General features: G+C 63.9%; 3 pseudogenes; all 3 read right to left on the minus strand.

The window, feature by feature from the left end:
- Positions 1–3,450: 3,450 nt before the first annotated feature.
- LOC142862178 (uncharacterized) lies at positions 3,451–3,569 on the minus strand (annotated as a pseudogene).
- Positions 3,570–10,583: 7,014 nt separating this feature from the next.
- On the minus strand, positions 10,584–10,702 carry LOC142862179 (uncharacterized; annotated as a pseudogene).
- A 3,450-nt stretch (positions 10,703–14,152) lies between these two features.
- Positions 14,153–14,271, minus strand: LOC142862180 (uncharacterized; annotated as a pseudogene).
- Between the last annotated feature and the right edge of the window lie 1,090 nt (positions 14,272–15,361).

The raw sequence follows: 15,361 nt of genomic DNA on the forward strand, positions 1-15,361 counted from the left end.
GGCGGAGGGCGCCCCTGCCCCGCTCAAGAAGCCAGCCTCACCGCGCTTCCCCGCGATAGCGCTGACCCGACTGAGGTGAGGGACGGGGCGGGGCGGGGTGGGGTGGAGGGCTGTCCACACACACACACACACACACACACACACACACACACACACACACACACACGATGCGCCTGCACGGCTGGACCTGCCAAGGTGGAAACCTTCCAGCCCCCCTCCTCTCCTCACCTCGCCTCCTTCACCTACCCGCCCCCACCCCCAGCGCGCCGCTGCTGACTGCGCACGCGCGCGCGGCGCGCTCACCCTTTGACCCCAGCCAGGGGCCGCCCTCCCGCACAACCCCTTTCAGCTGCGCCCCCCGCCCTGTGGGTGGGCGGGCTGCCGCCTATTCCCCAGGGCCAGGGCTGGGGCACAGCGCATGGGGGAGGGGAGCGAGTGTAGGGGCGTGTCTCGGGATGTGTCCCATGGCTGCGGTGGGGCGGCGTGGTTTGGGGGGCGCTGAAGGAATCAGTCCCCTCCATCTCCCACCTCTGGAAAACCCCCAAGCCCTTGGAGAACTGCCGGCACCGCTACCGTGGTTGCCGGGACCCTGCTCTGTGTCCTCCTGTGGCCCAGTCCAAGGGGCCTGGGCCTGGCCCGGGGCTGGATTGGACCCCAACCACCCTCGGGTGTGGACTCGCTAAAAGCCGGCGATTAGATATTGGATTCGAGCTTCCTTGAGGTCATTTCACTAATGAATGCACCGAAAAGAGTTTCCTAATCCATCTGTGAGGGTGGCAACTGAAAGAGAATTTTAAAGCTGACAGAATAGGCGAGGAAAGGCACAGGAGATTTCCAAACCCAGTAAGGAAGCCTTTCCCGAAATGGAAGAAAGAAACGAGCAAACAGAGACACCGGTAGCCCGCCCGGATCAGAGTCTGCTCCTTACAGAAAGTACCCTGACCAGGTTCACCCGTGGGTGGGTGGCGAGCCAGTGGCATTCAGAAGAGCGAGGCCCGCAGTCTGTGCAGAAGACACCTGCACTCGGGTGTGTGTGGCGGCACCATTCCCAAGCAGCTCCAAATGGTAATCCAAAGAGAAGCCAGGGAGTTCCCAACGCCCCAGGTGTCCTCAGCCCACGACTGGCTGCAGTGGGAATGCGAAGCCCGGCTCCTTGTCTCAGAGCGGGACAACCAGGGGGTGTGATGTACACCCCGGGGTTCCCAGGAGGATCAGGCTGAGGCTGGGACTTGGCCTGAAAATGTCCCCTCGCATGGGCACCCCCTTCCGCTTCCGGCTCCTCTACTCCTGGTGCCCCTCCATCCAGGGGCCAGACTTTAAGAAGTCACCCGCAGGAGAATCCTGGTCCCAAAGGAGCCTTCGGGGGGACCCGTGCTGAGAGAGGTTGTGGGCATGGCCCGCTGGGGCTCTGCCCGACCCAGGGCTGGGAGATGCAACCTCCCAGCTCCGGGTCCCTGCAGGAAGCCTTGGCAAGAACAGGGCCAGTCCTCCAAAGGCCCAGGTGTGGGGAGCCCAGGCCAGGCAGCCTGTGGAAGAAGCCACATGCCGTGCCACCCCGGGAACACGACTGCAGGTCGCGGCCCCTCCCACCTCCTCCCCGACATGGCGCAGGGCTCAGAGACACCTCGGACGCTGCTACCAAAATCCACAGGGCATCGGTTGCTCCTCCGAAGCCCCCGAGCAGACCGCGTTGTCCAGCCAGCCCCTGGGCCTCCCTGGGGTGCCCAGCACAAAAGTGCAGACAACCACCGGACTCCCAATATCAGTTGGAGGATGTTTCTGCCACTCTAAGGACCCGCAGGCCAGCTGGGCCTTCAGGCAGGACAGAGAGCCCCGGAATCCGACGTGGAGAGCTGCGTGGACGTCCCCATCAGGAGGCGGTCCCCACCTCCGCGGCTCTCCCCTTGCGGGGAGCGGCAGCCCCAGGGCCTCAGGGAAGACACCAGGCTGGGCCCCCGCGGCACAGCGGGGCACGACCCCGGCAGGCAGGCGACTTAGCGATGCCTGTGCCAGACTGCTGCGGCCGCCCTGCTGCCGGGTTCCTGGAGGGCTTCCTGGAATCAGCGTCCACACCAAGCCCCTGGAAGGCCCAGGCGACGGAGGAGCCGTCAGGCAGGGGCCGAGGACGGTGACAGGCCGGGCGGGAAGGAGCCGGTCAGGCAGGGGCCCAGGACAGCGACGGGCCTGGCCGGGGAGGAGCGAGTCAGGCAGTGGCCCAGGTGGTGGGCCGGGCGGGGAGGAGCCTGTCAGGCAGGGGCAGAGGACGGTGACGGTGACGGTGACCTGACGTGGGCCGGGGCGGGAAGGAGCCGGTCAGGCAGGGGCAGGGGCCGAGGACAGTGACGGGCCTGGCGGGGCAGGAGCGCGTCAGGCAGGGGCAGAGGAGTTGGGCTGGGTAAGGGGTAGGGTGACAGTTAGGGCACAATTCACAATCGCAAAGATGTGGAAGCGACCCGAGTGCCCATCCATCCAGGAGTGCATTAATAACATGTGGCGCGTGGACACCACGGAGTGCTGTTCGGCTGTGAGGAGCAGCGGTGAGAGGGCGCCTCTCCTCTTCTCCTGGCCAGAGCTGGGACCCGTCCCAGTAGGCCAGGTATCCCAAGCATGGACACACGAGCACCACGTGCGCGCGCTCACCGGCAAATTGGTACGAACGGATGGACACCTAAGTGGACACAGAGGAATCACTGTCATCGGGTGGGTGTCGGGCGGGCGGGCGTGGGGAGGGGGTGGGCATACACATCCATTAGGGAGGGGGGGTGCGCACCAACTGGGGGATGGGCGCACTTGAAGCTCTGCCCCGAGGGGGGAGGCGGGGAAAGAGCAATGCACCCGACCTGAACATTGGTACCCCCACAATCCGCTGGGAGAAAATGAGAAATAAATAAGGAAACAGGGGGGAGGGGGGCACGGGCAACACATGTCACCTCAATACTTGTACTCCCATCATCTGCTTGAAAAGAGAGAGAGAAGAAAATGCAATAATAGAGATAAGAGACACTTTCTAAGAAAATGAATCCGAAAAGAAAAGTAAAAGGAGGCCTGTCCAGCAGGTCTGGGTGTGAGTCCGGAGCCCCCAGCCTCCAGTGCCACCACCAGAGATTCCTACGTGTAGCCCATAGAACCCCAAAAGCAACGGGACGAGTTCTGGTGACATGCTCGCTCAAAATGACATCCTGGAATCCTTCCGGAGCTCCCTCCCCTCTCAGACTCCAGCGTGTCGGTTCCCACAGACCAGACCTTTGGTCTGAGACCTGACAGTCCAGATGCCACGCATGCTGCCGCGTGGCGGCGGTGTCGCGGCTTGGGACAAGAAGGAGGCCCCACGGTGCGGGCTGGGGCGGCAGGCACCGCGGCGGGCGCTGAGGGTGGGGGTGATCCGCCGGACCGCCGTCCCGCCGCGCTCCCAGCAAGGGGACAGAGCAACAGGCAAAAAAAAAAAAAAAAAGCCTACGGCACCCGGGATGCCCAGGCGGTCTCCCATCCAAGTACTAGCCAGGCCCGAGGCTGCTTAGCTTCGGAGATCAGACGAGACGGGGCGCGTTCGGGGTGGTGTGACCGTAGACGGCGGAGGGCGCCCCTGCCCCGCTCAAGAAGCCAGCCTCACCGCGCTTCCCCGCGATAGCGCTGACCCGACTGAGGTGAGGGACGGGGCGGGGCGGGGTGGGGTGGAGGGCTGTCCACACACACACACACACACACACACACACACACACACACACACACACACACGATGCGCCTGCACGGCTGGACCTGCCAAGGTGGAAACCTTCCAGCCCCCCTCCTCTCCTCACCTCGCCTCCTTCACCTACCCGCCCCCACCCCCAGCGCGCCGCTGCTGACTGCGCACGCGCGCGCGGCGCGCTCACCCTTTGACCCCAGCCAGGGGCCGCCCTCCCGCACAACCCCTTTCAGCTGCGCCCCCCGCCCTGTGGGTGGGCGGGCTGCCGCCTATTCCCCAGGGCCAGGGCTGGGGCACAGCGCATGGGGGAGGGGAGCGAGTGTAGGGGCGTGTCTCGGGATGTGTCCCATGGCTGCGGTGGGGCGGCGTGGTTTGGGGGGCGCTGAAGGAATCAGTCCCCTCCATCTCCCACCTCTGGAAAACCCCCAAGCCCTTGGAGAACTGCCGGCACCGCTACCGTGGTTGCCGGGACCCTGCTCTGTGTCCTCCTGTGGCCCAGTCCAAGGGGCCTGGGCCTGGCCCGGGGCTGGATTGGACCCCAACCACCCTCGGGTGTGGACTCGCTAAAAGCCGGCGATTAGATATTGGATTCGAGCTTCCTTGAGGTCATTTCACTAATGAATGCACCGAAAAGAGTTTCCTAATCCATCTGTGAGGGTGGCAACTGAAAGAGAATTTTAAAGCTGACAGAATAGGCGAGGAAAGGCACAGGAGATTTCCAAACCCAGTAAGGAAGCCTTTCCCGAAATGGAAGAAAGAAACGAGCAAACAGAGACACCGGTAGCCCGCCCGGATCAGAGTCTGCTCCTTACAGAAAGTACCCTGACCAGGTTCACCCGTGGGTGGGTGGCGAGCCAGTGGCATTCAGAAGAGCGAGGCCCGCAGTCTGTGCAGAAGACACCTGCACTCGGGTGTGTGTGGCGGCACCATTCCCAAGCAGCTCCAAATGGTAATCCAAAGAGAAGCCAGGGAGTTCCCAACGCCCCAGGTGTCCTCAGCCCACGACTGGCTGCAGTGGGAATGCGAAGCCCGGCTCCTTGTCTCAGAGCGGGACAACCAGGGGGTGTGATGTACACCCCGGGGTTCCCAGGAGGATCAGGCTGAGGCTGGGACTTGGCCTGAAAATGTCCCCTCGCATGGGCACCCCCTTCCGCTTCCGGCTCCTCTACTCCTGGTGCCCCTCCATCCAGGGGCCAGACTTTAAGAAGTCACCCGCAGGAGAATCCTGGTCCCAAAGGAGCCTTCGGGGGGACCCGTGCTGAGAGAGGTTGTGGGCATGGCCCGCTGGGGCTCTGCCCGACCCAGGGCTGGGAGATGCAACCTCCCAGCTCCGGGTCCCTGCAGGAAGCCTTGGCAAGAACAGGGCCAGTCCTCCAAAGGCCCAGGTGTGGGGAGCCCAGGCCAGGCAGCCTGTGGAAGAAGCCACATGCCGTGCCACCCCGGGAACACGACTGCAGGTCGCGGCCCCTCCCACCTCCTCCCCGACATGGCGCAGGGCTCAGAGACACCTCGGACGCTGCTACCAAAATCCACAGGGCATCGGTTGCTCCTCCGAAGCCCCCGAGCAGACCGCGTTGTCCAGCCAGCCCCTGGGCCTCCCTGGGGTGCCCAGCACAAAAGTGCAGACAACCACCGGACTCCCAATATCAGTTGGAGGATGTTTCTGCCACTCTAAGGACCCGCAGGCCAGCTGGGCCTTCAGGCAGGACAGAGAGCCCCGGAATCCGACGTGGAGAGCTGCGTGGACGTCCCCATCAGGAGGCGGTCCCCACCTCCGCGGCTCTCCCCTTGCGGGGAGCGGCAGCCCCAGGGCCTCAGGGAAGACACCAGGCTGGGCCCCCGCGGCACAGCGGGGCACGACCCCGGCAGGCAGGCGACTTAGCGATGCCTGTGCCAGACTGCTGCGGCCGCCCTGCTGCCGGGTTCCTGGAGGGCTTCCTGGAATCAGCGTCCACACCAAGCCCCTGGAAGGCCCAGGCGACGGAGGAGCCGTCAGGCAGGGGCCGAGGACGGTGACAGGCCGGGCGGGAAGGAGCCGGTCAGGCAGGGGCCCAGGACAGCGACGGGCCTGGCCGGGGAGGAGCGAGTCAGGCAGTGGCCCAGGTGGTGGGCCGGGCGGGGAGGAGCCTGTCAGGCAGGGGCAGAGGACGGTGACGGTGACGGTGACCTGACGTGGGCCGGGGCGGGAAGGAGCCGGTCAGGCAGGGGCAGGGGCCGAGGACAGTGACGGGCCTGGCGGGGCAGGAGCGCGTCAGGCAGGGGCAGAGGAGTTGGGCTGGGTAAGGGGTAGGGTGACAGTTAGGGCACAATTCACAATCGCAAAGATGTGGAAGCGACCCGAGTGCCCATCCATCCAGGAGTGCATTAATAACATGTGGCGCGTGGACACCACGGAGTGCTGTTCGGCTGTGAGGAGCAGCGGTGAGAGGGCGCCTCTCCTCTTCTCCTGGCCAGAGCTGGGACCCGTCCCAGTAGGCCAGGTATCCCAAGCATGGACACACGAGCACCACGTGCGCGCGCTCACCGGCAAATTGGTACGAACGGATGGACACCTAAGTGGACACAGAGGAATCACTGTCATCGGGTGGGTGTCGGGCGGGCGGGCGTGGGGAGGGGGTGGGCATACACATCCATTAGGGAGGGGGGGTGCGCACCAACTGGGGGATGGGCGCACTTGAAGCTCTGCCCCGAGGGGGGAGGCGGGGAAAGAGCAATGCACCCGACCTGAACATTGGTACCCCCACAATCCGCTGGGAGAAAATGAGAAATAAATAAGGAAACAGGGGGGAGGGGGGCACGGGCAACACATGTCACCTCAATACTTGTACTCCCATCATCTGCTTGAAAAGAGAGAGAGAAGAAAATGCAATAATAGAGATAAGAGACACTTTCTAAGAAAATGAATCCGAAAAGAAAAGTAAAAGGAGGCCTGTCCAGCAGGTCTGGGTGTGAGTCCGGAGCCCCCAGCCTCCAGTGCCACCACCAGAGATTCCTACGTGTAGCCCATAGAACCCCAAAAGCAACGGGACGAGTTCTGGTGACATGCTCGCTCAAAATGACATCCTGGAATCCTTCCGGAGCTCCCTCCCCTCTCAGACTCCAGCGTGTCGGTTCCCACAGACCAGACCTTTGGTCTGAGACCTGACAGTCCAGATGCCACGCATGCTGCCGCGTGGCGGCGGTGTCGCGGCTTGGGACAAGAAGGAGGCCCCACGGTGCGGGCTGGGGCGGCAGGCACCGCGGCAGGCGCTGAGGGTGGGGGTGATCCGCCGGACCGCCGTCCCGCCGCGCTCCCAGCAAGGGGACAGAGCAACAGGCAAAAAAAAAAAAAAAAAGCCTAGGCACCCGGGATGCCCAGGCGGTCTCCCATCCAAGTACTAGCCAGGCCCGAGGCTGCTTAGCTTCGGAGATCAGACGAGACGGGGCGCGTTCGGGGTGGTGTGACCGTAGACGGCGGAGGGCGCCCCTGCCCCGCTCAAGAAGCCAGCCTCACCGCGCTTCCCCGCGATAGCGCTGACCCGACTGAGGTGAGGGACGGGGCGGGGCGGGGTGGGGTGGAGGGCTGTCCACACACACACACACACACACACACACACACACACACACACACACACGATGCGCCTGCACGGCTGGACCTGCCAAGGTGGAAACCTTCCAGCCCCCCTCCTCTCCTCACCTCGCCTCCTTCACCTACCCGCCCCCACCCCCAGCGCGCCGCTGCTGACTGCGCACGCGCGCGCGGCGCGCTCACCCTTTGACCCCAGCCAGGGGCCGCCCTCCCGCACAACCCCTTTCAGCTGCGCCCCCCGCCCTGTGGGTGGGCGGGCTGCCGCCTATTCCCCAGGGCCAGGGCTGGGGCACAGCGCATGGGGGAGGGGAGCGAGTGTAGGGGCGTGTCTCGGGATGTGTCCCATGGCTGCGGTGGGGCGGCGTGGTTTGGGGGGCGCTGAAGGAATCAGTCCCCTCCATCTCCCACCTCTGGAAAACCCCCAAGCCCTTGGAGAACTGCCGGCACCGCTACCGTGGTTGCCGGGACCCTGCTCTGTGTCCTCCTGTGGCCCAGTCCAAGGGGCCTGGGCCTGGCCCGGGGCTGGATTGGACCCCAACCACCCTCGGGTGTGGACTCGCTAAAAGCCGGCGATTAGATATTGGATTCGAGCTTCCTTGAGGTCATTTCACTAATGAATGCACCGAAAAGAGTTTCCTAATCCATCTGTGAGGGTGGCAACTGAAAGAGAATTTTAAAGCTGACAGAATAGGCGAGGAAAGGCACAGGAGATTTCCAAACCCAGTAAGGAAGCCTTTCCCGAAATGGAAGAAAGAAACGAGCAAACAGAGACACCGGTAGCCCGCCCGGATCAGAGTCTGCTCCTTACAGAAAGTACCCTGACCAGGTTCACCCGTGGGTGGGTGGCGAGCCAGTGGCATTCAGAAGAGCGAGGCCCACAGTCTGTGCAGAAGACACCTGCACTCGGGTGTGTGTGGCGGCACCATTCCCAAGCAGCTCCAAATGGTAATCCAAAGAGAAGCCAGGGAGTTCCCAACGCCCCAGGTGTCCTCAGCCCACGACTGGCTGCAGTGGGAATGCGAAGCCCGGCTCCTTGTCTCAGAGCGGGACAACCAGGGGGTGTGATGTACACCCCGGGGTTCCCAGGAGGATCAGGCTGAGGCTGGGACTTGGCCTGAAAATGTCCCCTCGCATGGGCACCCCCTTCCGCTTCCGGCTCCTCTACTCCTGGTGCCCCTCCATCCAGGGGCCAGACTTTAAGAAGTCACCCGCAGGAGAATCCTGGTCCCAAAGGAGCCTTCGGGGGGACCCGTGCTGAGAGAGGTTGTGGGCATGGCCCGCTGGGGCTCTGCCCGACCCAGGGCTGGGAGATGCAACCTCCCAGCTCCGGGTCCCTGCAGGAAGCCTTGGCAAGAACAGGGCCAGTCCTCCAAAGGCCCAGGTGTGGGGAGCCCAGGCCAGGCAGCCTGTGGAAGAAGCCACATGCCGTGCCACCCCGGGAACACGACTGCAGGTCGCGGCCCCTCCCACCTCCTCCCCGACATGGCGCAGGGCTCAGAGACACCTCGGACGCTGCTACCAAAATCCACAGGGCATCGGTTGCTCCTCCGAAGCCCCCGAGCAGACCGCGTTGTCCAGCCAGCCCCTGGGCCTCCCTGGGGTGCCCAGCACAAAAGTGCAGACAACCACCGGACTCCCAATATCAGTTGGAGGATGTTTCTGCCACTCTAAGGACCCGCAGGCCAGCTGGGCCTTCAGGCAGGACAGAGAGCCCCGGAATCCGACGTGGAGAGCTGCGTGGACGTCCCCATCAGGAGGCGGTCCCCACCTCCGCGGCTCTCCCCTTGCGGGGAGCGGCAGCCCCAGGGCCTCAGGGAAGACACCAGGCTGGGCCCCCGCGGCACAGCGGGGCACGACCCCGGCAGGCAGGCGACTTAGCGATGCCTGTGCCAGACTGCTGCGGCCGCCCTGCTGCCGGGTTCCTGGAGGGCTTCCTGGAATCAGCGTCCACACCAAGCCCCTGGAAGGCCCAGGCGACGGAGGAGCCGTCAGGCAGGGGCCGAGGACGGTGACAGGCCGGGCGGGAAGGAGCCGGTCAGGCAGGGGCCCAGGACAGCGACGGGCCTGGCCGGGGAGGAGCGAGTCAGGCAGTGGCCCAGGTGGTGGGCCGGGCGGGGAGGAGCCTGTCAGGCAGGGGCAGAGGACGGTGACGGTGACGGTGACCTGACGTGGGCCGGGGCGGGAAGGAGCCGGTCAGGCAGGGGCAGGGGCCGAGGACAGTGACGGGCCTGGCGGGGCAGGAGCGCGTCAGGCAGGGGCAGAGGAGTTGGGCTGGGTAAGGGGTAGGGTGACAGTTAGGGCACAATTCACAATCGCAAAGATGTGGAAGCGACCCGAGTGCCCATCCATCCAGGAGTGCATTAATAACATGTGGCGCGTGGACACCACGGAGTGCTGTTCGGCTGTGAGGAGCAGCGGTGAGAGGGCGCCTCTCCTCTTCTCCTGGCCAGAGCTGGGACCCGTCCCAGTAGGCCAGGTATCCCAAGCATGGACACACGAGCACCACGTGCGCGCGCTCACCGGCAAATTGGTACGAACGGATGGACACCTAAGTGGACACAGAGGAATCACTGTCATCGGGTGGGTGTCGGGCGGGCGGGCGTGGGGAGGGGGTGGGCATACACATCCATTAGGGAGGGGGGGTGCGCACCAACTGGGGGATGGGCGCACTTGAAGCTCTGCCCCGAGGGGGGAGGCGGGGAAAGAGCAATGCACCCGACCTGAACATTGGTACCCCCACAATCCGCTGGGAGAAAATGAGAAATAAATAAGGAAACAGGGGGGAGGGGGGCACGGGCAACACATGTCACCTCAATACTTGTACTCCCATCATCTGCTTGAAAAGAGAGAGAGAAGAAAATGCAATAATAGAGATAAGAGACACTTTCTAAGAAAATGAATCCGAAAAGAAAAGTAAAAGGAGGCCTGTCCAGCAGGTCTGGGTGTGAGTCCGGAGCCCCCAGCCTCCAGTGCCACCACCAGAGATTCCTACGTGTAGCCCATAGAACCCCAAAAGCAACGGGACGAGTTCTGGTGACATGCTCGCTCAAAATGACATCCTGGAATCCTTCCGGAGCTCCCTCCCCTCTCAGACTCCAGCGTGTCGGTTCCCACAGACCAGACCTTTGGTCTGAGACCTGACAGTCCAGATGCCACGCATGCTGCCGCGTGGCGGCGGTGTCGCGGCTTGGGACAAGAAGGAGGCCCCACGGTGCGGGCTGGGGCGGCAGGCACCGCGGCGGGCGCTGAGGGTGGGGGTGATCCGCCGGACCGCCGTCCCGCCGCGCTCCCAGCAAGGGGACAGAGCAACAGGCAAAAAAAAAAAAAAAAAGCCTACGGCACCCGGGATGCCCAGGCGGTCTCCCATCCAAGTACTAGCCAGGCCCGAGGCTGCTTAGCTTCGGAGATCAGACGAGACGGGGCGCGTTCGGGGTGGTGTGACCGTAGACGGCGGAGGGCGCCCCTGCCCCGCTCAAGAAGCCAGCCTCACCGCGCTTCCCCGCGATAGCGCTGACCCGACTGAGGTGAGGGACGGGGCGGGGCGGGGTGGGGTGGAGGGCTGTCCACACACACACACACACACACACACACACACACACACACACACACACACACGATGCGCCTGCACGGCTGGACCTGCCAAGGTGGAAACCTTCCAGCCCCCCTCCTCTCCTCACCTCGCCTCCTTCACCTACCCGCCCCCACCCCCAGCGCGCCGCTGCTGACTGCGCACGCGCGCGCGGCGCGCTCACCCTTTGACCCCAGCCAGGGGCCGCCCTCCCGCACAACCCCTTTCAGCTGCGCCCCCCGCCCTGTGGGTGGGCGGGCTGCCGCCTATTCCCCAGGGCCAGGGCTGGGGCACAGCGCATGGGGGAGGGGAGCGAGTGTAGGGGCGTGTCTCGGGATGTGTCCCATGGCTGCGGTGGGGCGGCGTGGTTTGGGGGGCGCTGAAGGAATCAGTCCCCTCCATCTCCCACCTCTGGAAAACCCCCAAGCCCTTGGAGAACTGCCGGCACCGCTACCGTGGTTGCCGGGACCCTGCTCTGTGTCCTCCTGTGGCCCAGTCCAAGGGGCCTGGGCCTGGCCCGGGGCTGGATTGGACCCCAACCACCCTCGGGTGTGGACTCGCTAAAAGCCGGCGATTAGATATTGGATTCGAGCTTCCTTGAGGTCATTTCACTAATGAATGCACCGAAAAGAGTTTCCTAATCCATCTGTGAGGGTGGCAACTGAAAGAGAATTTTAAAGCTGACAGAATAGGCGAGGAAAGGCACAGGAGATTTCCAAACCCAGTAAGGAAGCCTTTCCCGAAATGGAAGAAAGAAACGAGCAAACAGAGACACCGGTAGCCCGCCCGGATCAGAGTCTGCTCCTTACAGAAAGTACCCTGACCAGGTTCACCCGTGGGTGGGTGGCGAGCCAGTGGCATTCAGAAGAGCGAGGCCCGCAGTCTGTGCAGAAGACACCTGCACTCGGGTGTGTGTGGCGGCACCATTCCCAAGCAGCTCCAAATGGTAATCCAAAGAGAAGCCAGGGAGTTCCCAACGCCCCAGGTGTCCTCAGCCCACGACTGGCTGCAGTGGGAATGCGAAGCCCGGCTCCTTGTCTCAGAGCGGGACAACCAGGGGGTGTGATGTACACCCCGGGGTTCCCAGGAGGATCAGGCTGAGGCTGGGACTTGGCCTGAAAATGTCCCCTCGCATGGGCACCCCCTTCCGCTTCCGGCTCCTCTACTCCTGGTGCCCCTCCATCCAGGGGCCAGACTTTAAGAAGTCACCCGCAGGAGAATCCTGGTCCCAAAGGAGCCTTCGGGGGGACCCGTGCTGAGAGAGGTTGTGGGCATGGCCCGCTGGGGCTCTGCCCGACCCAGGGCTGGGAGATGCAACCTCCCAGCTCCGGGTCCCTGCAGGAAGCCTTGGCAAGAACAGGGCCAGTCCTCCAAAGGCCCAGGTGTGGGGAGCCCAGGCCAGGCAGCCTGTGGAAGAAGCCACATGCCGTGCCACCCCGGGAACACGACTGCAGGTCGCGGCCCCTCCCACCTCCTCCCCGACATGGCGCAGGGCTCAGAGACACCTCGGACGCTGCTACCAAAATCCACAGGGCATCGGTTGCTCCTCCGAAGCCCCCGAGCAGACCGCGTTGTCCAGCCAGCCCCTGGGCCTCCCTGGGGTGCCCAGCACAAAAGTGCAGACAACCACCGGACTCCCAATATCAGTTGGAGGATGTTTCTGCCACTCTAAGGACCCGCAGGCCAGCTGGGCCTTCAGGCAGGACAGAGAGCCCCGGAATCCGACGTGGAGAGCTGCGTGGACGTCCCCATCAGGAGGCGGTCCCCACCTCCGCGGCTCTCCCCTTGCGGGGAGCGGCAGCCCCAGGGCCTCAGGGAAGACACCAGGCTGGGCCCCCGCGGCACAGCGGGGCACGACCCCGGCAGGCAGGCGACTTAGCGATGCCTGTGCCAGACTGCTGCGGCCGCCCTGCTGCCGGGTTCCTGGAGGGCTTCCTGGAATCAGCGTCCACACCAAGCCCCTGGAAGGCCCAGGCGACGGAGGAGCCGTCAGGCAGGGGCCGAGGACGGTGACAGGCCGGGCGGGAAGGAGCCGGTCAGGCAGGGGCCCAGGACAGCGACGGGCCTGGCCGGGGAGGAGCGAGTCAGGCAGTGGCCCAGGTGGTGGGCCGGGCGGGGAGGAGCCTGTCAGGCAGGGGCAGAGGACGGTGACGGTGACGGTGACCTGACGTGGGCCGGGGCGGGAAGGAGCCGGTCAGGCAGGGGCAGGGGCCGAGGACAGTGACGGGCCTGGCGGGGCAGGAGCGCGTCAGGCAGGGGCAGAGGAGTTGGGCTGGGTAAGGGGTAGGGTGACAGTTAGGGCACAATTCACAATCGCAAAGATGTGGAAGCGACCCGAGTGCCCATCCATCCAGGAGTGCATTAATAACATGTGGCGCGTGGACACCACGGAGTGCTGTTCGGCTGTGAGGAGCAGCGGTGAGAGGGCGCCTCTCCTCTTCTCCTGGCCAGAGCTGGGACCCGTCCCAGTAGGCCAGGTATCCCAAGCATGGACACACGAGCACCACGTGCGCGCGCTCACCGGCAAATTGGTACGAACGGATGGACACCTAAGTGGACACAGAGGAATCACTGTCATCGGGTGGGTGTCGGGCGGGCGGGCGTGGGGAGGGGGTGGGCATACACATCCATTAGGGAGGGGGGGTGCGCACCAACTGGGGGATGGGCGCACTTGAAGCTCTGCCCCGAGGGGGGAGGCGGGGAAAGAGCAATGCACCCGACCTGAACATTGGTACCCCCACAATCCGCTGGGAGAAAATGAGAAATAAATAAGGAAACAGGGGGGAGGGGGGCACGGGCAACACATGTCACCTCAATACTTGTACTCCCATCATCTGCTTGAAAAGAGAGAGAGAAGAAAATGCAATAATAGAGATAAGAGACACTTTCTAAGAAAATGAATCCGAAAAGAAAAGTAAAAGGAGGCCTGTCCAGCAGGTCTGGGTGTGAGTCCGGAGCCCCCAGCCTCCAGTGCCACCACCAGAGATTCCTACGTGTAGCCCATAGAACCCCAAAAGCAACGGGACGAGTTCTGGTGACATGCTCGCTCAAAATGACATCCTGGAATCCTTCCGGAGCTCCCTCCCCTCTCAGACTCCAGCGTGTCGGTTCCCACAGACCAGACCTTTGGTCTGAGACCTGACAGTCCAGATGCCACGCATGCTGCCGCGTGGCGGCGGTGTCGCGGCTTGGGACAAGAAGGAGGCCCCACGGTGCGGGCTGGGGCGGCAGGCACCGCGGCGGGCGCTGAGGGTGGGGGTGATCCGCCGGACCGCCGTCCCGCCGCGCTCCCAGCAAGGGGACAGAGCAACAGGCAAAAAAAAAAAAAAAAAGCCTACGGCACCCGGGATGCCCAGGCGGTCTCCCATCCAAGTACTAGCCAGGCCCGAGGCTGCTTAGCTTCGGAGATCAGACGAGACGGGGCGCGTTCGGGGTGGTGTGACCGTAGACGGCGGAGGGCGCCCCTGCCCCGCTCAAGAAGCCAGCCTCACCGCGCTTCCCCGCGATAGCGCTGACCCGACTGAGGTGAGGGACGGGGCGGGGCGGGGTGGGGTGGAGGGCTGTCCACACACACACACACACACACACACACACACACACACACACACACACACACGATGCGCCTGCACGGCTGGACCTGCCAAGGTGGAAACCTTCCAGCCCCCCTCCTCTCCTCACCTCGCCTCCTTCACCTACCCGCCCCCACCCCCAGCGCGCCGCTGCTGACTGCGCACGCGCGCGCGGCGCGCTCACCCTTTGACCCCAGCCAGGGGCCGCCCTCCCGCACAACCCCTTTCAGCTGCGCCCCCCGCCCTGTGGGTGGGCGGGCTGCCGCCTATTCCCCAGGGCCAGGGCTGGGGCACAGCGCATGGGGGAGGGGAGCGAGTGTAGGGGCGTGTCTCGGGATGTGTCCCATGGCTGCGGTGGGGCGGCGTGGTTTGGGGGGCGCTGAAGGAATCAGTCCCCTCCATCTCCCACCTCTGGAAAACCCCCAAGCCCTTGGAGAACTGCCGGCACCGCTACCGTGGTTGCCGGGACCCTGCTCTGTGTCCTCCTGTGGCCCAGTCCAAGGGGCCTGGGCCTGGCCCGGGGCTGGATTGGACCCCAACCACCCTCGGGTGTGGACTCGCTAAAAGCCGGCGATTAGATATTGGATTCGAGCTTCCTTGAGGTCATTTCACTAATGAATGCACCGAAAAGAGTTTCCTAATCCATCTGTGAGGGTGGCAACTGAAAGAGAATTTTAAAGCTGACAGAATAGGCGAGGAAAGGCACAGGAGATTTCCAAACCCAGTAAGGAAGCCTTTCCCGAAATGGAAGAAAGAAACGAGCAAACAGAGACACCGGTAGCCCGCCCGGATCAGAGTCTGCTCCTTACAGAAAGTACCCTGACCAGGTTCACCCGTGGGTGGGTGGCGAGCCAGTGGCATTCAGAAGAGCGAGGCCCGCAGTCTGTGCAGAAGACACCTGCACTCGGGTGTGTGTGGCGGCACCATTCCCAAGCAGCTCCAAATGGTAATCCAAAGAGAAGCCAGGGAGT

This window comes from Microcebus murinus, chromosome 18, assembly GCF_040939455.1.
Source record: "Microcebus murinus isolate Inina chromosome 18, M.murinus_Inina_mat1.0, whole genome shotgun sequence".
In the NCBI taxonomy this organism is placed as follows: Eukaryota; Metazoa; Chordata; class Mammalia; order Primates; family Cheirogaleidae; genus Microcebus; species Microcebus murinus.